This window comes from Phragmites australis, chromosome 17 (genome assembly GCF_958298935.1).
Source record: "Phragmites australis chromosome 17, lpPhrAust1.1, whole genome shotgun sequence".
NCBI lineage: Eukaryota > Viridiplantae > Streptophyta > Magnoliopsida > Poales > Poaceae > Phragmites > Phragmites australis.
Window position 1 is genome coordinate 8,027,302 of NC_084937.1, and position 27,958 is coordinate 8,055,259.

Consider the following 27,958-nt stretch of genomic DNA (forward strand, 5'->3'; position numbering starts at 1 on the left):
CACCGTCCATCTTCCACTCCCCTTTGCCACTCAGTTGCGTCGTGCATTGTCCGCGTGCATGGTCGAGCTGCCATCAACGCACTGCTCGGCCTAGCTAAGTAGGCTTGGCTCACCCAGTAGCGGTCAGCCTGTCAGGCCGACCTAATCGCCAAAAGTTCGTGCCCCTGTGGACCGGCCTAGCTTCTCAGCCCATGAAAACTGGCTAGCCTAACCCGAGTGGGCCAGTAACTGTGCACCCAAAGCTCGACCCATCTAGGCCCAGACCTAGCCCAATCCGAGCCTATTTTGGCACAACAAGGTACTGTTCACGTGGGTCCCATCGAGTCACCATTCATGTGGGCCCAGGCTACTGTTTAGTGAGCCCTATTTGTGGGTCCGACCTATGAACAGTACTATTTCATAATTCATCTAAAATCAAGATCTACTCATCTATCACATTGTGATATCTATTAGCGCTCCTTTGGTTTTCCATTTGGTGTTATTTAATTCTTCTCTAATATAGCAATTACTGATCGTAGTTGTAATTGCAGAGCAACCAGAGTTATGCGAGTGCTATGTGGGAAGTGTTAGGAGCGAGGAGAATCCCGACTACAACCAAGAACTCAAAGAGAACTTTGGAGAAGGCAAGTCCTATTTCCTTGATCATATTGAACCTATGTTTTCAAAAAATCTACATGATCAACTTAAAACTGAACTTACATCGCATGTGCTATGTATTGTGCTTTTACAAACTACTTGTTAGTAGTTAATCCTATTAAACACTTGTCATGCATAAATGTTATGTATATTAATGACATACGACATCTTAATATCTAGCATGCTTAGGATTGAATACACCTCCTCGGAGACATCGCTTTTAAAACACCTCCCCTCAGAAGTAAGAATTATTGTTGTCAATGTTAAACTCATATACCAAGGATCCTTGACTGTTATGAATTCTGTGGTGGTTTTGAAATTCATGATGTCATATGTGATTTGGTGGGAGGTGTGCAAAAATAGGTGAAAACTGTTTGGCGGGGCAGGTGGAGTAGTACTCTGGTTAAGGGTGCTCCTGGAGGCTTGAGTCACCTATGTGGTGTTCATGGCCAAAAGATATCTATCCTGGTCGCTTAAGGACATAATCTTGTGTCATCATGCTTAGCCATCCCTGTGCAACCATGCGTCCTGAATGGGCAGGACTTTACTATTCTTCACCGGACTGAGTTGGGCATCATACTAGGAGGCTAAGAGCAGCGAGCAATCAAGTGGCTATGTGGCCCTCTGTTTGAATGTGCGACAATTCCTTAAAAAGGGAACCTAGCATTCAGTACAAGACGACTAGTACTTGGGGGTAAATCTCGTAGAAAAGCCCTATGGGAAAGGTGTTTGAAGGGTCTCGGTGTGATTCGCTCCTCCGCTTGCAACGGATAGAGGCTGAGCATATCGTGTGGGTACAGTGTATAACCTCTGCAGATTGTAAACCTATTTGGATAGCAGTGTCCGTGGTCATGGACATGCGAAGGAATGGTCACGCTTGAATAGACTTCAGGTGCGTGTGTCTTGATGTGGGAGTGTGTGGACTAGATGTCTGTGTGATGAGATTCCTGGCTCAATCCACCAGAGGCGTGTGGTACTAGAGGTACACAGGATGTGATGATAGGGACTGCAGAGTGAGGTGTAGACCCTCCCAGGACTAAAAACCCCTGATATAGCTTGTTGGCTAGTTTTGAACTACTTAAATTTAAAGCCAATCATTGATGATACAATTGAATACCTACATAAACTGCTTCATGCTTAAAACTAAACCCTAAAGCCTCACCCTTGAATTACACCTTTATACATCTATCAACACCTTGAAGTAGTATAGGGCTTACTGAGCACCTTCCGTACTCACTCTTGTTGTCATTCAGATGAGGAAGCCGATGCTGACTCCGTCGGAGGTTATGACAGGGATGAAGAGTAGTCTTAGAAGTCACGTTCACACCCTAAGCTGCTTGTGGCTTGGCTTTTGTTCTCCGCTGTGTTTTGTTGGTCTCTCGGCTAGGTTTGTAATATACAGTATGGTTCAAACCTTTTGTACTCTGAACCATAATACTTATGTACGAAGTTTGACTGCGATACTACTACTATTATACTGTGTGTATCAGCTACTTGATCCAGGGACTGATACAAGAGGTATATGAGATCCTGGGTTGGGGGTCTTACAATAACCTCCCCCTGTTACAAAACCGTTGTCCGACCTGGATGTCACTATTCTAGTATCCCCATTTCGATAAGGTGTTATACTCAACGACGGCTCAACCCAGCAGCCGCTACGCCACTAAAGTACTGGATCACTGGCACTGAGTCATCGTTGTTAGCAGTTTCTTCATCCCCACTACTACTAGTTTCATTGTCTATACTTCCTGCATCTACGTCAGAAGGGTCCACTCCAGCTCCCTCTCTATCGGAACTGCCCTCGACATGCCCTCCCTCCTTTTCATGCATTGCATGCTGTCCTAATCGTTCCACACTAGTCACTGTATCACCTTGCACTAGTTGTGGCACTATATTTACGTACACCCCCCCATTTCAATGTTCTTCTCCAATGTCTTGTGTAAGTACAAAACTCATGCATTGTTCCTTCTTATTTTGAATAACATATGGACAACGATCGAGCTATTTGAAATAAGCCATGGCCGCACACCCTCTAGGACAACAATATGGGTTTGCTAGTTCACACGCAAAAGGCTTATAACATGTGATTTTAGGCCATCTAGGTCAATGTTAGCTCAATCGGACTCTCTATGTGATGGTAGTTCTGAATCGTTATGAGCCTCCCATGCAAAACTGCGGGACGTTCTCCATAATAAATATGGAAAATCATACCGTATCTGCTAACCAAACATATATGTAATAAAATAACTACTTGGATGTATATACGATACACAGCTAATTATTTACAACTATTATGATTAAATATTTAATAAGTGTTTATGCTTTTTTCCTAGCATTCACTTTGCAAAATTTCAATTTGACAATTCATTTTAATCAAATCTTTCTGTGGAACCCAACTTTTTTGAACCTGTTTGAATTTTATTTTCTTTTTCTTTTTTCTTCATTTTTCCTTCTTTCCTCTCTTTCCTCTCATTGCATCGACACCTACTTACAGCTATGGAGAGCATGCATGCACTAGGCGATCAACCTATGCCACCACTTGCACAAAGTGCCACCAGGAGGAGAGGCACACATGGCAATGTGGGGCCCACCACCATGCATCTTTGCTGCTGCTGCACACTATCTTCCATGGTTCCACTAAACCTAAGTGATTAAGATAATTAATCAAACTAATTGAATTAATCAAATTAATTGAATAAAACTAATTAATCCAATTAATCATATAACTCTAAAAACTCTGATTAATATTCGCAAATACTCTAATTTATATAATCAAACTAAGCAAATAATCTAAGTCCTCTAATTTATCAAATTAATATAATTAAACAAATGTAATTGAACAGTTTAACCAATCTACATACTCTAATTACTATTTTTAATCTAAGTATTAATTAAATATATAATCTAAGTACTTACTGTAACTCGCGCTGCTGCTCCTCATGTTACTCCTCTCCTGCTGCTACTCCTCTCCTCGTGCTGCTGCTCTACCTTGCCTCGCCCTACTTCTCTTGTCCTCGCGCTGCTACTCCTCTCCTCTCTTCCCACGCTGCTGCTCTTAACTGAAGCCCATTGTCATTATATAGCAAAACACGACGGCTTGGGACATCAGTGCATGGGCTGCGCGACGGTTGACATGATGTGGACAACAGCAGCACGCAGGAGCGATGACAAGACCGTTGTGGACACAAGCATAGGCTTGTAGTCGGCACCTCAGGCATTGAATATAGGCCATTTTTGGTAACTCAGATATCGAATACGATGCATAGTACTGTATTCAGCACCTCAGGCGCCAAAAATTGTCAGGCCCACCCTTTTTTAGTGCCTCACGTATCGAAATCAGGTTTTCGATGAACAAAGTATCGAATACAAATGCTAAATTTGCAAAAACGATGATATGTTATTTATTTTGACAAATAATACACCCAATGTAGTTAGCTCAGTTCCACATACAATTAATTGTTGTAGCCTAGTACATGAAAATTCAGCAAACGTGCTCCTACCTTTATATAACACTGTAGCATATAGTGTGCCTCCTATACCATCCAAGGGTCAAGAATTTGCATATGATCAATTAAAAACAATTATTTTAATGAACCACCATCACATACTCATATATGCAGCCTATGGTGTCGTATCCTTATGATGCAACACAACCTCGCGTTTTGAAGACATAACAACATGATAATATATCACCTAATTGGGCCATGACCATGACACTTTTAGACCTGAAAATATTAAGGAACAAATGATTAGTGTTTTGAGAGAGCATTTTGGAGTAGAACCTAATGGGAGGGTACGTGCATATCAAAAGTCATATCCTAATTCTTATGATACAATTCTATATCATCGCGGGTTTAGATTTCCTGATTTTGTTAAATTTACTGAGTAAGATGATAGAACTACATTAGAACATATTGGTCAATTTCTTTCACAATGTGGTGAAGCCAGTGCTAGTGATACTTTGAAATTAAGATTATTTGCTTTATCGTTATCTAGCACTACATTTACTTGGTTTACCGCTCTTGCGCCAAATTATATTCATACATTATCATTATCTAGCACTACAAGAAATTAAGTGTACTTTTGATGTTGCTAAATGTGATAGAATCTTTGATTACTTGCTATAAGAAAAACAAATTAGATTGTCTAATAATCATGTTATACCACCACCAGAAGAACTAAAAAGACGTGCAATATTTGTAAATGACATAATTCTTATTCCCATACCACTAATGATTGTAATATTTTTCGTCGACAGGTTCAATCAGCCATTAATGAAGGATGATTGAAATTTGCTCAAAGTCCAAAAATGCAGCTAGACCATAATCCCTTTCCTGTTAACGTGATTAATTTTGAGAACAACAAAGTGCTTTACCATCTCAGACCGAATCTACAAAAGGCAAGAATGTGGTGGTAGATGAGAAGGGCACAAGAATGTCGAATTCTAGGGCTATGCAAAGTGTTAGGATAAAGATGATCAAACCAAAAGACCCAACATTTTATAATTGGAACGCAAATAAAAGTAGAAACAAGACAGCCAAAAAGGTTGAAATGCCGAAGCCAATATTTAAGGAGATTCTGGCTAAGTATGAGGATGGCAAGGCTGGCCAAAAGGATGCTAGTCAGCCTAATCATTTAAAGTAATCAATATCACCCCCAAAGCAAAGGTTTGATTGTTGAAATCATCAACAAGAGATTTTTTATGCAGCAACACCATATCCTCTGTTCAGGCCGCCAATGCCCATGCTATGGTGACCTCCTGCTGCTGTTTTTCCTCCATGGCGATGGTGTGGTCCGTAAGTATTGCCACCTCTGATGTCTTTTAGACCATTCCATCTAGGTTGGATAGCTTTGAGAATTCCAGTGTTTGATAGATTATCACGTTCTAAGTCAGACCAGTTTAAACTGAGAAACCGGTCTAATGATAAAGTAGTAAAGAAAGTTTATCAGTTAAAGAGAGGGACCAAATTCACTTGCGGGTAAAACAACAACAGGCATATGAGAAGATGTGTAGAAGTACTGCATGAAGTAAGAAATGGCCGATGTTTTGTTTACCATCGTCCAAAAAAACATAAATTATATAGCCAATGTTTTATTTACCAGTGTCCTAAGGAGTGACTCAAAGTATTATTTTTTTGACAAATATATCTTTGTTACCAAAAAACAGGGGTACGAATGAGTGAGTTGATAGCAAAATTTGACTGGCCAAAGTAGCAACTGTTTATTTTAAGAAACTGACTTGAATATGATTTACAGCCGATTCAGATATAAGTAGATGCAGACTAGCTCTATGGGAGCGGTAGATTCACGGATTCACAAAGCCAACCAACATAATTGTAATTTTCTTTTTACCTTCTTTTTCCATCACAAACTGCCAGGAGCCTGTCGAGCTCTGTCCACATCCGCCGAGAAACAAGAAATCTCGCGACGTTGTTCTTCGTTCCCGCGCCGCTGTGCGTGCGTCAGATTGGTGCTGCACCATTTCTTCGCGTCAAGAAATATTCCAGTGCCTTGCTGCCTTGGTGATTGTGGGTGTGATTAGTTGTCGGTGTAGACCGTATATATAGGCTAAAGGAATACAGATGAGTGAAATTATATTTATTAAAAAGAAGAGTGTTTAGTTGATTTTATCTGTCTAGATAGGTTAGACTGAGTTTTGTTTGGTTAGCCGAATTTAAGATATATGAGCGGATGTAAGAGTTAAGACTGTGACATGTTGCTTGTATAAAAATAATTTTATAATATTAATAAATAGGATCGTCTGTATAAACAAATACAAGAATCTACTTCCATCAGACTTATATTTACATCCACTAATCCAATTAAAATAACAAATACGAATAACTAAACATATTTTTAAAAAATATTATAATATCTATCATGCTCGATTGTTCTTATATAGAAAACCAATCACAGCATGTGTCAATCCCATCAAAAGGAGCCCGGCTGCCTTATCTGACCGCGCGTGAGGGAAGCAAGAAACTCAATCCGTGTCTCCAACTTCACGAGAAAGCAAGGTAGGCTATTTGCTTTTTGGTGCTCACCATTGCGACTTGTGACATACAGGTGCATACTAGTACACAGCAGTGCATGGGCACCAATCACTTCAACGTGAACGCCTGCCATCTCACATCGCACGGTTGCTGCCGTGTGAATTCAAGCTGTGTATTGCTGTGCAAAAACCGAAGATTGAAGATTAGTAGTGTTTGTGGATGCACGAAAAAATTGCTCCATGTCACACTCCAAATTTATACATATTCATACATGCATTTCATAAGTATTCATGAGCATTTAGATGAAGTATGTACATCATACGATTGGAATATTTGAATTGGTTGAACTCAAATTAGTACATCATACGATTGGAATATTAGTAAATTTTTTCAGGCTTTTGAGAATTTTTATGAGGCCTTAAAAATTGCTAAAAATTATAAAAGTAGTCAAGTTGGTGAATTATAATTATATCTTGGCTCAAACTTTTTAGTCAAACCAATTAAAATGGATTGTTAGTGAACTCTAGTTTGTTTATGAAAAAATATAGAATTTTTGGACTACTCTTGTACCACCAAAAGTATAAAAGAATTTATCACAGGATGATCACTGATAATGAATCCAAGTATACCAGACGATGAGCGTATTGATCTACGTTTCTTATGAGTGTATAACAAACTGGACCTAAGAATACAAGGATTTAACCAGGTTCAGGTCTCTTGTGAGAAAATAGCACTACGTCCTATGTATTATCTTATGTATTATCTTATGAATTAGGTCAACTTGTTACAAAGTATATTTTTTCTCCCTATAATTCTTGTCTTTGTCCCTTTATATACAAGAGAAAAAATATTCATACAAACGGGCCGTACCAAAACAGGTGACAGACCTACGCGTGACGAAATCTAGCTATTCCTAGCTTATCATGATGGTGGGTAAGCCTGAAATAGGTTTTCTTTTGTCTTTTTAATATGTTTTTAATGCAAATAAAATTTTTTAAATTCTTAAAACTATAAATAAATTCTATAAAATTATTTTAATTAGTTTTATGTTATACATAATTTTGAAAAATTATAATAAATGTTTTTGCCCTGTTATAAATTCATTGAAATTAGAGTAAATTCTAGAAATATAGTTGCCTTTTTTCAACCTATTTGAAATTCGATTAGCCATAGTTTTCGCGCCATGGCTCTAATTTGGGTGATTCTAGTGCCAAAATCTTTGTAAAATCTCAGTGTTTTGTTTTCTCCACGTGTAGACGATCTTGTCCCGGAGCCATTTGAGAATATTCAAGACCAAGACTTTGAGAATTTTGAGCAACTTAACGGAGAAAGAAAGTGTCCTCGAATATTTTGCACCCATTTTTATAAATTTTTTATTTTCTAAAATGTATGCTGGTCAAATATGTGTTGTTGACCTAATTGTTAGGGACAGAGGGGTGGCGGCGGTGGCTCGGTCATCATGGACAACCATGCCGGTGTCGGACCCGAGCTAACCTGGCGCGCACACAAGAATGAGGATCAAGCTGGGGAGCTCACCAGGCTCTCGGTTGGGGTGGAAAGGCTGTAGCATAGTGGCATGTGGGTGAGGGGTGGAAGGAGCTCGCCATAGATGAGGAAGACGTTGTTGTCGAGCTCGATTTACACAGGAAATACCGGGATCCTTTTGCAGAAGCCTCAAGCGACCTTCCTACGTGCTCTTCTTGGTGCAGGCTAGGCTAATCGGGGCTCAGACATGGCATATTTTGCCGACGGTTGTGGTGCGATGCTCTACTTTGCTTCAGTCCGGCTGGGTGAGAGAGAAAGAGACTGAGTAGAGAGAGAGTGAGCAAAGTGAGAGAGAGTTGTGAGGGAAGGGAGGGATAAGGGCGGCGCCCACGATGTGGCCTGGTGGTATGGCTTGTTGGTCGGCTTGGTTTGTCAAAAATGGTGGCCAACTTTGAGGCAGAGAGAGGGAGGGGATGACAGATGAGCCACTAGTGAATACTAACCATCATGAATAAAAAAAATCTTCTTTCCTCTTCTCTGATCCAAAATAATATCTTTCCAAGACCCAAAAATTCTAGGACAAATTTTGTGGGATACTATAATTCATGTGCAACCCATTTCAAGTGGTTGAGCACAAAGAGCCTGAGCCAATATCAAAGTAAAATTCTTAAAATTTACAACCTTTTCTAAATTGCACATATTTTTAAGACTTCAATTTAATTCCAAAAAATCTAAGATAATCCACTAATATTATTCACATGCCGTAGAATAATTTCTAAAAATATTTCTAGCTCTAAGTTAAATAAATTTTTTGAGTTTCTTAACAAAGCATCGTATCTCATTAAAGTTAACAATTTTGGTTTAACTTCAAGTGTATTAATTTCTTGCTTAAAGCTTCAATTATGATGCTAATGATGCTCATGAATGCTTAATGACATGTTTAAGAATTTTGGGATGTTACAAAATGATGTTGTATGTTGTATCAAAGTTTGCCACATCAACAAGAATCTTCTCTATTTGGAAATTCTCTGCATTCTTGAATGTAACAGGGAGCGAGACCTGGCTGAGAGGTTGGGATGAGGAACTAGTATGATGCCATGGAAAGCATATTTAACCGGTTCGATCTTGGATCCGGGCACCTGCGTAACATTAGGGAAGCAAGAAACAAGATATTCAACGAACTTCCACCATCAACAAGTACTCAGTTGATCTTGCAATTGTTGATGGTGGGCTCGACCACTATCGGATAACATCTTGAGTCACTGATGATGTCGGGTAGTCAGTCTGATCGAAGGAGATCGGGACCTAAACCCATTTAAGGACCTTCGGTAACCTAAGCATCGTGAGGCAAGCTTCTCATTCGGTGCTCTTGATTTGCCTCTTGGAGTCATAGATAGATGACACACTGAAGATGTGAAATTACCTTGTGCCTACCATCTTGTAACGGCAAGTCCTCATCATCGTCATCATTCTCTTGCAGCTTGGAGCTAGAAGCCTTGCTTCTGGATTGCCCCTTCTGCTATTGTGCCCACTTTATGAATACTACCCGGCAACTGTCCAATTTATGAGTGCTCGACTTGTGGATGGGACACCACCTCTTCTTGGAGCCGTCACCTAATGAGGGTTCAAAGCCTTTATCGTAGAACTTTTGAGGTTTGGAGTCCTTGTCCTGAGATACGACCATCACATTATGTGTGTTGGTATTCTTTTTGTTTTTAGCCTTATCGTTCTTCTTGCTCAACTTGCATTTCTCAGCCGACTTGGAACCTTCGGTCTCCACGCCAGGCCGAGGCAACTTCTCACCCCTGTTCATTGATCGGTTCTAGATAATAGTCTCTTTGGCCGACGTGCATCGGTGAGCTAACTCAAAAAATTCTCTGACATCACTGGGAGGCCACAATGCAGTGTCTTCGATCAACCTCTGATCACGTACAACTTGTCAGAAGGCACGAATGATTGATGGATTAGTAATTTCTGAAATCATGTTTCACATGTTACCGAATCATTTGATGAAATCCTGAAGAGACTCATTCGACCCCTATCAGAAGCGATGAATATCGTCCTCCTTACTCGGGGAAGTATATATCCTCTAGAAGATGGCTAAGAAATCTCACATAGATGGCCCCATGAAGTGACAGACTCTGACGGCAAATTAGTGAACCATGGTCAGACTGATCCTTAAAAGTTGTGGGGGAGGTAGCTAGTCATAACTGGTTCCTCTCCTCTAGTGGCTTGGGTAGTAGTTGTGTAGATCTAGATTCTATTGGATTAATATTTTCATTATATTTCTCAATTGCATCGGTGGGATTCTACTCGGCCAGTTCGCAGATGTGAGCTCGGGGGTGAATGCCCGCCATTCGGTAACCATAGGAGTTCCTAGACTGCCATATTCATTGCCCCGATCCTAAAAATCTAGGCGGGACTGTATTCTGGAGACTTGACGTGGTCTCTTGGAGTGCTCGGAGCACTCTTCGGTCCTGCCTCGTCTTCACGGCGTACATCTCCCTGGGTGTTGTCCATAGGGGTCTTGAAAGAGGGGTCCCATTGAGAACAAGGGGAATCTTCTCAGAGGTGTGCCTTAGCCCCTGTCCCCTATTCGTCGATAGGGTTCTGACTATTCTGAGGTGCGTTACTATTTTGGACTCGTCAGGCCAAAGCCTCAGCCTGCTATTGGCCCCCGCCATGCATTCCATCATTTCTTGCACCCAGTACGCATTAGCTGGACTACGCAGCTCCTCGGCATGGATGGTGAAAAGGAGGGCTTTAGCACACTCAGCTGTCGTGCAGTATTGGAAGCAAATTGAACGCTGCTGAACTGGCTAAAGAAGTTCCGGTTGACCGAAGTGACTACTCCGTTCTGCTCTCGGCCGTTGTCAGCATTCGCAGGGGGATTCCCCGGAGGAATTGTAGCTACAGGTGGGATGCCCCATTTATTAGGATTGATACGACTCTCCACGACCTGGTTACTAGGCTGGCTATCAACTAAAAAGAGCATTGATTTCATTATACTCCTTGTCGTCGTTGTAGGAGAAAGAGGGGGCATTGATTTCATTATACACCTTGTCCTCATTGGAGGAGGATGAGGGAGCATTGATTTCATTATACTCCTTCTCCTCATTAGAGGAGGAAGAGAGAGCATTGAACTCGGTAAACTGAGGCTCATCCCCTGGAATTTTCTTATCAGAGCCCTTGATTATTTGGTAGCTAATGCCACCAGGAGGTGAAACTGGCTTATTGGTCAAGTTTTCTGACCTCTTTTCCACATGATCACCTATACAACTATCTTAACCGACGGACTCGAGAGCCCATTGGTTGCAGATTGCCTTCATAGGCTAGTTGATCTCTGATAACTCGTCGCCCATGATTGGAGACATGGTATCTTCGATCTGCTCCTATCCCCAACGACGGTGCCACCTGTCGAGGATTTATACATGACTGCCAAATATTTGTAATATAAATATAGCGATACATGTGTGGTCGAAGAAGAATACCGCAAAGTGGGACACCAGATTTATACAGGTTTAGACCTTCGAGTGGATAATAGCCCTATGTTCTGTCTTGCCATGATTAATCTCAGAATCACAAGTTACAACAAGGTTATATACAGATATAGTCCTAAGATATACACGGATTTCTTCGTGTTCCTACTACGAGAGCCCTAGTCGGATGGTTGTTTTTTCTACAATGGAACTTCATTGGGTGTTGGTTGTTTCTACTCAACTAAGCTTGCTCTAGGTGTTCATGACTTCATAGATCCGGAGACGCGAGTTGCTCTGGTGTTCAAATGCTTGTCTTGGATGTATTCTCTTCCCTCCTTTTATAGTCGAGGGAGGATGGACATAACCTACCGGAACTCCTCTGGATGTAATACTTTCAAACTATAGTTCTCCCAGATATCTTGGAGACTATTTTCGTATAGGGGATGGCTTCCTACTCAATATGATTACCTTCCTTTTTTTTATCTCTACATCTTTTCTCTGTAGTGGTTAAGAACCATACTAGAATGGGTAAGGTACATGTGTTGATTATATACCCCTTACAGATATCTGTTATTTATAGAATATATATATATATATATATTAAATAATTATATATTCTTGTCAAAAATCTAATGTGCAAAAAATGCATGCATGTTCGAACAACTGTATCCTCTATCGTAAAGACTATGCATAAATGGTGTAATGTTCAGTGTTCAAAGCATCTCGATATAATAAAATGGAATACTTTGATGATGATGCGTTGATGACTAAAGGAACTCCTGCCAAAGTGATGTGGTATATTTGCTTGTAATTCCTCACTTCCAGCATTTGTCTGTGAATCCAAGGGACTATGAAGCACTACGTTGGTATTCAGATCATGGTTGTTAGGATCTCGAGATGGTAGGAAACACATTCGCTTCAAGATGATTGCATTATCGTCAACCGTTTAAATTTACTATTATCACTCAGATAGTGCAAGATGTAAAACAAATGATGCAATTCTGCTCTACCAGGAGCTCATCGACACAATCATGCAATACTACAATAAAGCGACTCCCAAACCAAAGAGCTTCTGGTAGATCATTTTTGTAACATCCTTTCCTATTTAACATTGTGGTTTTCAACAAGATTGTAATTTCAAATTAGGATCAAGCTTGAGCATGGGAATCAGTGTACCTTGTGGTGCAAAACCGCTCTACCAATTTATGAACAATTAGGCTTAATTATGTTAATTTATGATCAATTAGCTCTAATTGTTCTTAGTTTAAGTAAATTAACTTGTGCGCCACGGCTGCTACCAGGAAACCCTCTATGCCATTCTTATACTCTGCGTCACACGGTTCGTATCGTACATCCATCTTCTGTCCATCTATAATTATATCATTATTGTAAATTCAAATTTAAAATATCTACAAGACTTTGCGATCAACAACAAATATATTACCTCGCCAACTCCTACCGACAATTGGCCTGGGTTGGAGGAGCTGTCTTTTGTATGCTTTTGCATCCGCTTCCAATGAGTATTTGTTGGTGCTATCCCTAGAAATTTTCTTTATTATTCAACCCCTAAAAAATAAAAAAAATACGCTCATACCTAAAGTTTCTATATTGCAGGTTGCTAATTAAATAAAATATAAAAATACAACTAGATCTTGCTACATACCTAAATATCATGGCTAAGTTTTCTAATTCATTAAAAATCAAAAATAAATATGCTCATACCTAAAGTTTCTATATTGTAGACTTCTTTTATTCCTATTATTCATTAGGATAAACTTTGGGAAATTTGCCTAGGTCTCCATAGGGATAAGATCAACTTTAGTTCTTCAGGTAACATTTTGAGTTAAAATGCTAAATATAGGATTAACCTTGGGGATTTCAGCTTGCTTGCTGTTGGGGAAAAATCCAGAGTTCACTTGCCCTAAAAAATGAAGAAAAGGCAAATGAGCAAATGGAGAGGAAAGAAGGGATTTTGTTTGCACAGCTAGAAAGAGCTCATCTAAACCTCCTTCTTGATCAAAATTGAGCTTGAGTGGTGGGGGAATCAATGCGGGAGAAGGGATGAAGTAGTTGTTACCATAGGAGATTTTGTGAGGGAGAGTGTTGGGGGAAAAATAAACCAGTCTGAGGATAATGGTTGAAGATTACTATCCAGGTCCCTCCGGAGCCTTGATCTCCGGACCCTTAGCTAAAGGCTCGACCTCCGAAGGCATCAGGCTCCATCGTGCCGCCTCTTCGTACCTGCGAAGCCTTCCCATGACTCAGAACCATGCCTGGCCCCTCCGAGTCCTTCGACCTCCGAACTCTCAGCAGCAGGCCTGACCCTCGAAGCTCATGGACCCCTTTGGGCCACCCCACTGGCACCTGGGCAGCTTTCCGAAGCCTCGGTCTCCCGAAGCCCCAGCCATTCCAGAGTCCTGCCTACCGAAGCCTTCACCTCCCGGAGCCATGCCTCTCAAGGCCCTCGTCTCCAGATGCTCGGGCCAGCTTCCCGAAGGGTACAGGGTGAGTCATCTGGCCTGAGGAAAGATCTACCGAAAAGGAAGCACCGGTCATGCTTTGCCTGCAAGGAAGTGACCGGCATTAAACACCTAGGCTGGTGGACGCCGCTCTAGCACCCCCGCGTAATGGAGGCTATCCTGACACCCCTGACAGTGCGGCACCGAGCCGCAATTGGCGACAGGCACGCCCCCTTCAGGGGGTAGGCAACACGATAGTTACTACGGTGGATATTTATCTCCCAGATAGGGTAGAAAGTAGTTATGCAGGATAAGGTCCAGTAATTCGATTAGATCCCAGATATTTGTACATTATGATAACTTGTACGCCAAGCTACGCGCGTCCCTATAAATAGGAGCCATGATCACCTGGGCAAGAAGGCAGAAGGATGCAGAGGTGAAAAAACACCAAGTCATGCTATGATACTCCCCCAGATCGACCCATATTTTCTATCATCAATACATTCGTGGTGTTCCTTCCTCTTAAACTTTATCTCCAAGCGTGAGTCTCCTCCTTAGAAGAAACTCTCGCCGTACTTGCTGGGGCAAGACGAACTCTTGCTCCAATAGAGAAAGTTCTGAAATGGCTCTGTTAGCTCGAGGTAGAAGAAGGTGGGGAAGAGGAGGACATCACTACCGGATCATGTAATCCTCCGAAAGTGATGTACATACATTACTTTCAGTCAGTAGATTAAATCGACAGTGATGAGGGTGCTGAGTATCACTGTCGGCTCAATCCTTCAGCCGGTAGTGATGACCCTTATCACTGTCAGTTCATAAGCCACGATGGGTGATTTTTCCCGCGTGGCTTATGAACTAGAAGTGATGTCCCATTGGCCCATGAGGAACTGGCAGTGATAGCCAGCATATAAGCCCAGTTCTGTAGCAGGTTTGGTGGTGTCAAAGCTGGTCAACACTTCGACTGATGGAGCTAACAACGACCATCAAAGACACGATAGTGTGAGTGTGGTGGTCCTAGGTGATGGTGAAGCTCATCACGAAGAAGCTCTCTAGGAAGATGCAAATGCAGCAATACAAAGGGTAGAAACTAACCTTCGTGCTTGCTTCGAAGCTTCTGTAGAAGAAAGGGGAAAAGCACATCTTGTTGAAGAGTATGACGAGTTCGATAAATTGGGAGAGTATGAAGTCGAAGAAGATGAAACCAAAGAAGAAAGGGCAGCCATGCTTGAAGCTGAAGAATTGGAGAGGCAAATTGCACAGAAAAAGAATATGCTGCATACCTTGGCAGTGAGTCAGAAGGCCGCTGAGTATCGCTGATGACAAAGCCAGAAGAACTCTAGAAAAATTCAAGAAGAAATAAGCAGGTTGTAGCGGGGGTGGGGGGAGGGGGCGAGTAGACCCACGTGATCACTCCTTTATCAGCATTTACAGTACGACCAATGGGAGACCTTCGGCATAGGTCAGGCGTTGGCGATACAGAATCACCACTCTCTGTCAGTTTACAAAGAAAGCCATGGCCTTCGGGCTTCAACATGCTAAGGGTGGTGATGTTTGATGGGGAGTTAGATCCAAAGAAATTCGTGATGAGTTTCAAGACTGTAGTTGAATTTACTGGGGGAGATGACACAACGCTGGCGAAGGCCTTTGTGTTGGCGGTCAAGGGAATAGCAACGTTGTGGTACGCTGATTTGCCTTTAGGAACCGTTTACTCATGGGAGTAGTTGTGTAATGCCCTTTATAGCAATTTCCAGGGCAATCGGGCCGAGAAGGTCACTACCGGTGACCTCTTCATAGTCAAGCAATAGCCGACGGAGACACTCCAGAACTATATGAGTCGCTTTGTGCACATTCGCTGGTAGGAGAAGGGTTTGTGGGAAGATACTGTCATCGATGCTGCTATCGTGGGCATCAAGGGATGACTTTTGGTAGGAAAGCTTACACGCAATAGGCTAAAGAGTGTGCAAGGGCTCTTCAACAAGATGGAGGAGTATGTGAGGTCTTAAATGAAACATCTTCAAAGGAAAAGTGAGCTGGCAGTGTTGAAGACATCAAGGCCAAATTCATCAAGCAGAGACATAAACGCCGGCCAGTCGAGGGATAGACCGAAGCATACAAAAAAACCGAAGCGTTTGAGTACACATGAAAGCAAAAAGAAATCAAACTAATAGACTCCAGATCGGGTTAGGTCGTGCAAGAGTTCATCAAAACACAAGGTAGGGGTACTCAAGGCAGCCGAAGTGGTAGAGGTCGTGGAGGTCGAGGCGGTCAAGGAGGATGGACTCCGCAGGACCCAGCCACATTATACTGTGAGTTGCATGGTGAACGTGCTGGTCATAGGACTAAGAAGTGCCTGCAGGTCATAGCCATGAAAGAAATCCTAGGGAAGCAACCATTTGATCATGCAAGAGTCATGCATCATGCCGCACATTTCAGGCAGGGCGACGTGTGGGAATCCAATTAAACTTGTGGCCCAAACCCCATGGCATTCACTAATCAATGGTGACCAATGATTGTCCTGCAGCCATATGTTCCTACACCTTCGGCTCTACCGGACCATACTTTTGGTTAGCTGACAGTTTTTCGAGTAGAACTCCCACCCCTTCCACCAAGACCAGCAATCGAAGCCCCTCTAGAAACTAGCAGATTGGTGAACATAGTAAATCATGGATTCAATGTTGTGCTGGCAATCATGGAGGATCTAGTCAGGAAACAAAATCAAAGAGATAATGAAAATAATATATGCGAAGGGTTAACCATGTCTGTATAGGCCCTACTTATGTCCATTCGAAGTGGTCTCATGTAACCATTACCTTTTCACATGAGGACATGAGGGTCCTAGATTACCTACATATGGACACCTTTGTCATCAGTGCAAACATTTTAGGAAATGAGGTGCACAGAATCTTCATAGATGGCAGACATCATCTTCGCCGACACTTTTGATAGGATGGGCCTGCAATGAAATGACCTTCGGCAAGCTAGATCCCCATTGCTAGGCTTCGGGGGAAAGCAATTAATGCTCTGGGAAAAATAGAGATCTCAATTTCATTTGGCAAAGGGTCAAATTTTCGGACGGAGGATATTATCTTCGATGTGATTGATATCATCTATCCTTACAATGCAATTTTCGGATGGGCAAGCCTGAATAGATTCGGAGTCATAACGGTGTTTGGAGATCAACAAGTGGCCCGTAGGATTGAAGTGGGAAATACTCCAGGCAAGCGAAATGTTCATATAGTAGCAAAACCTCCAATGAAACCTGAGAAATACAAGGAACAACTTCATACATAGTAGGTAGTGAAGGCTAGACTCGAAGGTCATACAAGAAGGTGCTGCTAATTCAAAATAGTCCAGATAGAGCAGTTGTCATTGGAGTTGAGGTCACAGAGGAAGCTGAGTGAAGGATGATATGGTTCCTTCACAACAACGAAGATGTCTTCGCTTGGTCATCGAAGGATTTGCAAGGAGTCAATAGACAAATCATCCAACATACTCTAAATGTTGACCCAAATGCGAAGCCAAAGAAGCAAAAGCTTCAGAAGGCTCCAAAAGAGACAGAAGACACAATGAAGGCTAAGGTGTAGAAGCTGCTTACGCCGAAGTGGTACGCGAAGTGTTGCATTCTGAGTAGCTGGCCAACCTGGTGCTAGTCAAGAAAAGTAATGGCAAATGGAGGATGTGTGTAGATTTCACAGGCCTTAACAGAGCATGTCCAAAGGAGGACTTTCCTTTGCCACGCATTAATCAATTGGTGGACTCCATTGCTGGCTATGAGATGTTGAGCTTTTTGGATGCATATCCTGGTTACCATCAGATTTGGATGGTAAAGGAGGACAAGGAAAAAACAAGTTTTAGAACCTCCTTCGGTATACATTGTTTTGTAAGGATGGCCTTCAGCCTTCGGAATGCTGGGGCCACCTTTTCTAGATTGGTCCAAATAGTGCTGAAGTCATAGATGGGGTGAATTGTCTAAGCATAAATTGACGACATAATGGTCAAAAGCACCAAAGAGGACAAACACCTCGATGACCTTTGAGAAACCTTCAAAAATCTACGAAGTGCAGGACTAAAGCCGAACCAAGAAAAATGTGCATTTGGTGTACAATCTGGAAGGTTGCGGGGCTTTTTAGTTATAAAAAGGGGCATCAAAGTAGATCCTCAGAAAATACAAGCAATACTTGACATGAGACCCCCAGAGCAGGAAACAAGCACAACACCTAGCAGGAAGATTGGTAGCTCTAAGCTGGTTCATGCCAGATCCGCTGAGCAAAGCATGCCTTTCTTCAAAACCCTTAAAGGCTCTAACCCTTTCAAATGGGGGCATGGAGCAGTAGAATGCCTTTGATGAGTTAAAGAAATATCTAATGCAGCTCATGGCCCTGTCTAGACCAGATCCCAAGGCTGAGTTGTTGCTACACATAGCAGCATCTCCTTCGGCAGTAAGTGTTGTACTTGTGCAAGAGATGCAAGTAAATGACCGGTATACTATGTTTCGGAAGCTTTGGCAGCGTCGAAGAGGTTTTACTCTGAGATGGAGAAGATGACTTACACGCTGGTGATGGCATCGAAAAAGCTCTGCCATTATTTCATAGATCACAAGATAACAGTGCCCACATCCTTACCCCTTCGTGACATGTTTGAAAATGATGAAGCCATAGGAAGGACTGGAAAATGGGCCATAGAGATTGCACCATTCATGTTGGCCTTCATCGTGAGGACGGTGATAAAATATCATGCTTCAGCGGAGTTTTTGGTAGACTGGACACCACAGGCCAAAGCTCCAGAGGAAATCCCGTTCGACCCGTGGATCATGTATTGTGACAGAGCCTGGGAGGCTTCGGGTGCTAGCGTGGCGGCAGTGGTATCTTCACCCTCAGGTGTGAAGTTGTGATACGCATCTAGGCTTGAGTTTTAGTCGACAAACAACATTGTAGAGTACAAAGCAGCTCTCCTTAGACTTCATAAGGCGGGAGCACTGGGCACCTAGAGGGTCAAATTGCAGAGCGAGTGGGACGGACCTTTCTTGGTAAAGACTTCATTGAGGCCTGGGTCTTATCACATAGCTAATGTCAAAGGGGAAGATCTTTCGCACACTTGGAATGCTGACAACCTTCGCAAGTTTTATGTGTAGTAAAGATAAAAAAGGTGTCTTTGTATTAATGGGCAAAGTACCTACAACAGTTTTACATTTATGCAATTTAAATTCCACATTTTAATCAAAACAATGTATAGGTGTTGTACTCTTTTCCTCACGGGGGCGAACCCTTCATCAGGGTGTGAGGATTTTAACGAGGTAGTAACCTTTGTAAACCCTCTTTAATATATATGAAATTACTCTCAAGAAAGCGTGTACATCTGTGGAATTTGTGAATAATTCATCATTGAAGTAGTGTAGGCCTTCGATAGAAGGAAGCACACTAATCGACGAACGGAGGTAGGCCGAAGACTCGCCATAAAAGTCGAGGTATGGAATTTCTAAATGGGAGACATCTTACCTTTTGACTTAAGAAGGGTGCAAACCCGTGGCAAAGGTATGAAGAATATAAATTACTTCGTAGTTGTCCATATTTTAAAGTATTGATCCTTCGACAAGATTTTTGCTCTGATTGCAAGGTGATTGTTATTCAATTGCACCCAGACATATATATTTAACGGATGAAAAAGCCGAAGTGCAGCCCAACCTTAAAAAGAAGGTGGTGCACCTCTCGACTTAAAAAACGGGGGCTAAGAGTGCCTGCTCCTACACTAAAGGCAACAGAGACCTTTGGAAGCAAAAGCCGAAGTGTTGCCCGACCTCAAAAAGAAGGTGACGCACCTATCAACTTAAAAGACAGGGGCTAAGGGTGCCTGCCCCTGCACAAAGGGCTAAAGAGACCTTCGAAAGCAAAAGCCAAAGTGTTTCCCAACCTCAAAAAGAAGGTGGTGCACCTCTTGACTTAAAAGAAGAGGGCTAAGAGTGCCTTCCTTCGCACCGAAGGCAAAAGAGACCTTCGGAAGAAAAAGCTCAAGTGCTACCCGATCTCAAAAAGAAGGCGGTGCACCTCTTGACTTAAAAGATAGGGGCTAAGAGTGCTTGCTCCTGCACCGAAGGCAAAAGTGACCTTCGGAAGCAAAAGTTGAAGTGCTTCCCAACCTCAAAAAAGGAGGCGGTGCACCTCTCGACTTGAAAGACAGGGTCTAAGAGACCTTCAAGAAATAAAAAAGCGCTTAAGTATTTCTGTTTTCTACGGAGTAAAAGTCAAGGGGGACGGCCTTTTTTCTATCGATGCTTCGCGCACGTTGCTGCCAAAGGCCCCTATGGCATAAAAGTAGAGGGGGATGACATTTTTCAGATCGATGCTCTACGCACGTTGCTGCCGAAGGTTCCTTTGGCTTAAAAGTTGGAGGGGGGACGGTGTGTTTTTAATCGACGCTTCGCTTACGTTGCTGCCGACGGCCCCTTTGTCTTAAAAGTTGGCGGGGGGGGGGGGGGGATGGCGATTTTGTGATCGACACTTCGTGCACGTTGCTGTCGAAGGTCCCTTTGGCTTAAAACTTTAGGGGGACGGTATTTTTTTTATCGACGCTTTGCGCACATTGCTGCCCCGCAGCTTAAAAAATTTGGAGGGGGACTGTGTTTTTTTTTTTTTGATCGATGCTTTGCGCACATAGCCATCGAAAGTCCCTATGGATTAAAAGCCAGGGGGATGGGAGACGGAGTTCCTTCCTTTGATGTTTCATGCACATAGCTTCTGAAGGCCCGTCTGATGTAGAAGATAAGGGTAGCGGTGACCAAGTAGATACGTGCAACATGTAATGGCTGAAGATAATAATCGGTGCAAGCATAACAAGTTTATTCCACAAATTCATCAACGTTAGGATCTACAAATTTAGTTTGGACCATCGGCTAAAACCAAATTGAAAGGCAATGCCCTGACTGGCATGAAAGGGCTATGTTGGATCTAATGGGGATCCAATATAGCTAGACGAAGAGGTGCAAGATGAGTATGTAGGTGAAGCACTTCTATCTTCGATATGTCGCATTATTTGCGAAGATTTAGGCCCCCGACGATAGCAAAATTGAAAATGACCAGGCAAGAGTCCATAATTTCTGTCTTCTGGCTCAAGTTTTGGTTCGACGATCATATGTGGAGGCACAAAGTCTCCACACGCAATCCTGTGGTTTTCCCACTCAGCACTCTGAATTTCAAGAACCGAAGGACAAAACCACTCCAAAAATGCTTTATAGTTAGAATTCATCTTATCATAGGCCCTGGACTTCGCTCTCTAGTACCTATAAAATTTGATGGTTGAGTGATGGTGGTGGAAGGAATCCCAACAAGACCAGGACATAAAAAAATTGTCCTGCATCATAGTGATGGATCTTCAGCTACCTATGCAGTGTCTGAAGGGAGTACCTACGCAAGGAGCGCAGGCAGTCAAAACATTTAACAAGAAATAAGTGTATATCTTACAATAAGCAACATAGCATTCTGAGTCTAAAATAGCACATTACTCATTCCTCAAATCTGCCCTCTGTCTTCGACCACCTTCGTGGTGTCCCAAACATTTTGCCAAGCTGTAGCTTGTGAGGTTAAAGGGGCAGAATGTAACACCCTAATTTTAAAATTTGCAAGTTTCTAAAATTTGCTAGACTTTAATTTGAGTTTTAATTAAATAGCTTAGGTTTAAAATCTAATTTATAAAATTTAATTCCAATTGAACATAGGCTATATTTGATTTATATGCATTCATGCTGAGTATAGGCATGTAGGGTTTTTTTTCGGAGTTTATTTGGCTTTGTTTGAGTTGATTTTGCTTTGAATTCAAATTTCAAATGAATTTAGAAAAGGAAATGAAAAAGAAAAAATAAACTCTTCCCACGCTACTTCCTCTCCCTTTCAGCCTACCCAGGTAGCTGGCCTGGCCTACCTTGCTCATTCCCGCTCTCGGCCTATTTTCCATGCCTGACCCAGTTTGCCTCAACGCCAGCCAGCCTGAGATGCCCACGCCAAAGATGCCTTCGCCCTGAGCCACCGCCATGTGGGATCCATCGGTCAGATTCATCGTCTTCGAGTCGAACTCGGTCGGCCACAATGTTCGACTGGGATTTCCGCAGCTGCCCTAGAGTCCTAGCGCGACCCAAGCATCCCTAGCCTCCTATATATGTTCCCCAGCCCCTCCTTGACCTTTTCACCAGCGACTGCTAAAGCTCGTGCCACCATCACCTTCACTGATCGACTACCAGAGCCACCGTCCCGATGTGATCCGAGTTGCTTCGCCACCTCTCCTATCACCGACAACTTCCTGTGCCGCACCACATGTGGTAAGCCCCTAGATTGACTCCCCATACGCTTGTTGTCGTGTTCCACCGGTCACCGTCGTCGTTGGTGAGCCGAAGCGTTGTTCCGTCGACCATCTGGCTAGTGTGCTACCGTGATCCCCTTGGCTCTGCCATGTTCCCCTACTTCGGCCGTCCCCTTCATTGTGCACCATCGGATTTGTTCTGCGTGCTCTAGATTAGATCTGTCCCGTAACCCTTCGTAGCCAACCAGAACGCGCCACGTGTCGATCCTTAATCCCAATCAGCGCTTTAGCCTAGTCACCTGCCATGTGTGCAGCCTATCTAGTCTACGTGTCAGCCTAGTCATGCCCATTCAGTAGCCATGCAATAAATCAATGTTTTTTAGTATAAAAATAATTCCAAATAATACCAAATATTCCAATGAGCCCATGGAATTTCATGTTTTCACAAAAGAGCCCCTATCTTTTCACACTTTTGCCACTGAACTTTTCCATAATTAAAGTTAGGCCACTCTGGTTTTACAAAGGCCCCTAGAACTTTCCTTTAATTACAAATTAGTCCTTTTCTTTTATAAAATAAACCATAATCTTGTTTTTAGCATATCGTTTTCGTCGTAGCTCCTTTTTCAGCGTTTCTTGCACTGTTAGATCTGTTTTTCACTCCTCTTTCTTTCTGTTCTTTTGTTTTGTGCTCTGTTCTTAGTGTATTTTGGTTGTATGCTTTGCTGGTAATTATGCGATTAGACATCAATGCCTCGGATCAGCTTGAGGAACGTCAAGACCAGGAGCTAGAGTACATTGAACATCAGCAAGGAGAAGGCAAGTGTCCTTGATCATCTTGAACCTATGTTTTAAATGTTTTATTTTACAAAATTGCATGCAATATTTGTCAACTTGATAGGTAGTCACCTATGTTAGGGTTTACCTAGTTCTTCCTTTACATTCCTTGAAGCCTAAGTGATAGTTGATATGAGTCTCTTGGGTAGAATTGCTTTGCTTTTGGGATGTTGGGGAAGCGTCATATACATGTTTAGTGGACATATGCAATGGTGATGATGAACTTGTTTTAGTAACATGGAACCCTAGGACTTGGGTAAGGAGTTGGTTTGATAATGGTGGTTCATGTGGTGGGCCCTTGGAAATGTTCCAAGAAATAGTGTTAGGTTTTGTTGGTTATTTCCCTGTTGGATATTCATTGCCCAAGTGTCACATATAAGGACTAGTTCGAGGAGTGACAACCCATGAAATACCATTCAAACAAGAGGCTGATATTGGTAAGGCCTAGCATATCAATTAGACACATGGCTAGCATTCGTTGGGGTAATAGGATCTAATTGATGGACCATGCTTCATAGTGATCTCCTGGTAACACACCATTGGCATGTGTTAAGTGTCTTGCAAACATGGCAACATGGGTATCACGACTCGTGGCTTAAAGTTGAACAACCTCTGGAGAGTGTAAAACTGTTATAAGAGCCGTGCCCTCAGTTATGGGAGACTTGTATCCTCACTTGATTAGATGGTTATGGTATAATATAGGTGGTACTAGTTGGTTATGGTTTATGGGATGGTTAATCTTGGATGGTTAGTTGTCGGGTTGTTGGGTTATATTCACATAACAACTACTTAATGCTTTTGAATTACATTACCGTTTCCTTTACTCGCACTTACACAAATATACCATGTGTTAGCCTATTCTTGTTATAAGCCTACATATCATTATCTTTCCCACACTTACTCAGTACTCCATATGCCTACCCTCGCTATCTCCCACAATACATATTTTGCTCAGTAGAAGAATTTGAAGACTTTCAAGACGACGACCTGGTGTATTAGGAGCGTGTCTTCCGGTCGATGAATATGGAGTTTTTAGGTCACCAATGCTTCTATTCCACTGCTATCGTTTAGTTGTTGTCATTTAGCTAATGGGTTGTTTAGGTGAATTCTTTAATGTAAGAGTTAAACAGTTGTAAGCTATAAGCATTGCTTTTGTTACTTCACTTGTGATGTCCATATGTATGTTGAACTTCCTGGGACACATAAGCCACACTTGGTTTCATCTGATAAAACCGGGTGTGACACAGAAGCTCTTGCAGAAGAGGCAGCACCCTTCATTTTTGCTTGCAGGATGAAAGGATCAGAAATATGCGGGTAGGTAGTAAAAAAGTTTGAAGGTGTAGCTAAGGAGATTAATTGTTGATGATTGTTCTCCATCTCTTGGAGGGTCAGTTTGCAACCATGTTTACACCAGTAATTGCTGGTGAATGATCCTGCAATAGCCTTTGATGCCTTCGTCATAGCCATAGTGGACATATCCAAAGGATAGCAAAACAATGATTTCGGAAGCTCCGTGTGATGGCTGCAGCTAGTCATTTCAATTGATTGGACTATGCTTCTAGCTGAGACCATGGCACAAAAGTCACCATATAGTTGAGCTGCGGCAGAAGGCTGCTACTAGTATCATTGATCCATTTGAGGAAGCCACCAAGCCCAACATCCTTAAGCACTGGAGGCACGACCGAATCACCGATTTTCTCAAAGGTCTTGCTGATAGCTTCGCTAGCTGCAATAGCCTACGGCTACAGGATCTCTAACCGCTCTTTAACAGTTTTGTTAGAAGCTCTTCACCTGCTCTAATTCTACGCGCAGCCATTGGGCTTTATTGCCTCTAGGTGCTACGCATGTCTGTGATGAGCATGTTAGAGCAGCATAACCTGTAGTAGTACAACAGTATGAACATGGGTATGCGAATGAGAGCAAAATAACAATACAAAATACCTTTCCAATAGCAACATCTTAAGCGTCCAAAAGTTCAGTGGAAGGCTTCCATGCAAGTTGAAGCTGGAGCTCGGTAACGGCAAAGCTGCTGAATATTTTCTTCACATCTTTCACCTTCCCAGAGCTTGGTGCAAACGAAGCAAGCTTTAATGCTTCGGTGTTGATCACCTTAGCATGATGCAGCTCACTAACACAAATAGGACTTCTGTTGGCAAAGCGAGGTGGATTTGGCAAACCGCTCCGCTTCCCTTTAGTATCAGTGGCCCTGTGGCCCTTAGAGGAGCTAATCTTAGTAGAAGAGTTGGAGGATGGTGAGCTGGAGGGTGACCTGACTCCCGTTCTTTCAGCATCTTTCACTTCCTTGGACTCCTCACCACCTTCCTCCATTTTGTCTGCAGCAATGCACGGATCAAGCCGTTTGTCCTCTTCATTATCGTTGAGTATGAGGGTGGCGAGGTTCACTGGGGCAATAGCAATAGGCTTTGAAAAAGTGGCAGACATTTCTCGCGTGTCCTTTAGGGGCGCGTGTCAAAGAGGCACTGCATGAATGGCTTCGGAGCCTTCAAGACCTTCCACATTCACTAAGTCATTGAAGGCTAGTGGGCAAGGCCTTTTCTTTAGAGATGGAGCTTTGTTCTTTCTAGCTCCCTGTGACAGAGGGCTTTGTTTTTCCTTGTTTTTTGGTGTTGAGTAGTAGAGGCCTTGCCTATCTCGGCATTCAGGGAGTGACCACCTTCTGCTTGACCCGTGAAGAACAGGGACGGCTTTGGCCCGTCCTTGTAAACAAGGCCCCATAGATCAAAAATCCAATTGAGCCCACGACTATGGGCCTAGTCAGTGCAAAGTTGAACCTCACCTTGGGTAAACTTTCCCTGGAGAAGTGTGGCTCTGGATTCCACTTCAGCCACTATCAATTCTATTCAAAAGCACATAATTTAAGAAAATAGTAGGAAACCAAAGCACGGTTAACAGAACAGGATAACGTACACACATGTGAAACTTGTAAAATCTGGTTGGGGGCGGTATAGACCCTCCGATCCTTGAGCATCAAGGGTTGGGATTGACCAGCCTTCGTTAGATGCCACACACTAGATGCCACAAGCTCTTCTACGAGGTCACGTGTGCTTAGGGTGCTTCGCACGCTTGGTGGAGGCTTCGAAGGCTGCCTTCTGGGATCCTTTCAGTTGTACATCTAGGGCTTGGTTACCTTTGTATTCTTCACATTTCGATACATGGTACTCTTTTTGGTCTGCCTTATGGTAAAACCACTATTGAGGCTACGACAAGCGTCGCCAAACTGGCGTGGTAAGTGAAGTTCACATAGCCGTAGTGAGCCTCGTTTTGCATGCTAGATGTAAAGACTGGCTATGGCTGGTGGTGAAGTTTGTGAGCTGCAACAGAAGCCCTGGTCGATGCCTTCGCTCCTTCTGACCATGTCACCCAAGCGAAAAGGCTAAGCTGAACAATGGCATTCATCATCAGCTGGTGGAGGTAGACTTTGAACATTTTCAAAACTTTCAAGACCATCTCATCGCTGGAAGGTGAAGCCCTGCTCAAAAATAGTCCATGAAAATGATGGCTTCATCTTCACTAGGCACAGGAGTCTCCTGGTCCTTCGGGAGTCTGACCTTCGAAATGTCGCTGATCAGGCCTTCTTTGACTAGTCTAACCAGGACTTCTTCATCAACCTTTGATTGCCCAATCTAGTACATCTTCGGGCAGATAGATTTGATTCTTAGAACCATTGGATCTCATAGTGCATCAGAATGAGGTGTGGGGGTCTTCGTACGAGAGTAGGTGCTTTAACGAGGGCACGAGGTAAAAAGTGAGTTGTTGAGTAGAATATATATATAGTGGTAATAAACAAGGCTAATGGCAGTTGAAATGGTGAACACTGGAAATTGAATCGTTGTCATAAAAGATGGTTAGGTACGAACCGACGGCAACTAGTGTTTATGAATCATAAACATCGCAAGGGGACAAAATCGTCAACTTAGTAAAATAAAAATAGTCGAATGACCAGAGGGGGCTATTTTCTAAAAGATAAAATGAGTCACCAGAAATCTTTGATGAGCCAAAGGGGACGACATTCGGTTGTACCATTTGATTCATAGGTTCATCCCATCGAAGATGAACCTTACCTATAGGGGGCTTCTGTTGGGGAATGGTCTCACACACACCCCCTTTGGATGGTGAGTCAAAGACCTCTTGTGAAAATTATTTAATGAAAAAGAATACATTTGTGTTATTTTAGGAACTGCTTGATGACAAATGGACCCTTCGGGCAAGCGAGTCAGGCCTTCAGAGGTCAACCGAAGGCCAACCCACGATGCCTAGTATCATCGCAGTCGAAGCCTTGGGTGGGCCTTCGGAGATCAACCAAAGGCCAACTCGTGATGCCTAGTATCATCGCAGTCAAAGCCTCTGGTGGGCCTTCAGAGGTCAATCAAAAGCCAACTCATGGTGCCACAACATAGCCAGCCGAAAGTACACCGAAGGCCCCATTAGCGATAGACCTTCGGGAGCTCGGGTGAAGGCGCGGCATTTGCTGGAATCCGTGTGACGGTGAAGGGTACAGTTGTAAATATGCTAATGTACTTAGGATTGTACCAAAATACCCTCGAATATGCCGGGAATGTGACAGTTAGAGGGGTAATGTTGTAAATTATAACTAAGTGTTTGAGTATGGGCTATAAATAGACCGACACTGTAACTGAAAGGACAGATGACATTAAAAATATTGCACAGTTTCATGTAATCATGTGTCACATGAAAAAGCATTCGCTTCCCACTAAGAAGCCGAAGGCCCATCCCTGTGTAGTTACCCTAGTAACCAACATATGAT

The 27,958-nt window shown here is 42.7% G+C and overlaps 1 long non-coding RNA gene across 1 annotated transcript; it reads right to left on the reverse strand.

Moving 5' to 3' along the window:
* Positions 1–4,200: 4,200 nt before the first annotated feature.
* LOC133897636 (uncharacterized) lies at positions 4,201–6,187 on the reverse strand. Its single transcript, XR_009905948.1, has 2 exons — positions 5,989–6,187; positions 4,201–4,361 (listed from the first exon to the last, which is right to left on the reverse strand). It is a non-coding gene; the product is annotated as an uncharacterized LOC133897636 (long non-coding RNA).
* Between the last annotated feature and the right edge of the window lie 21,771 nt (positions 6,188–27,958).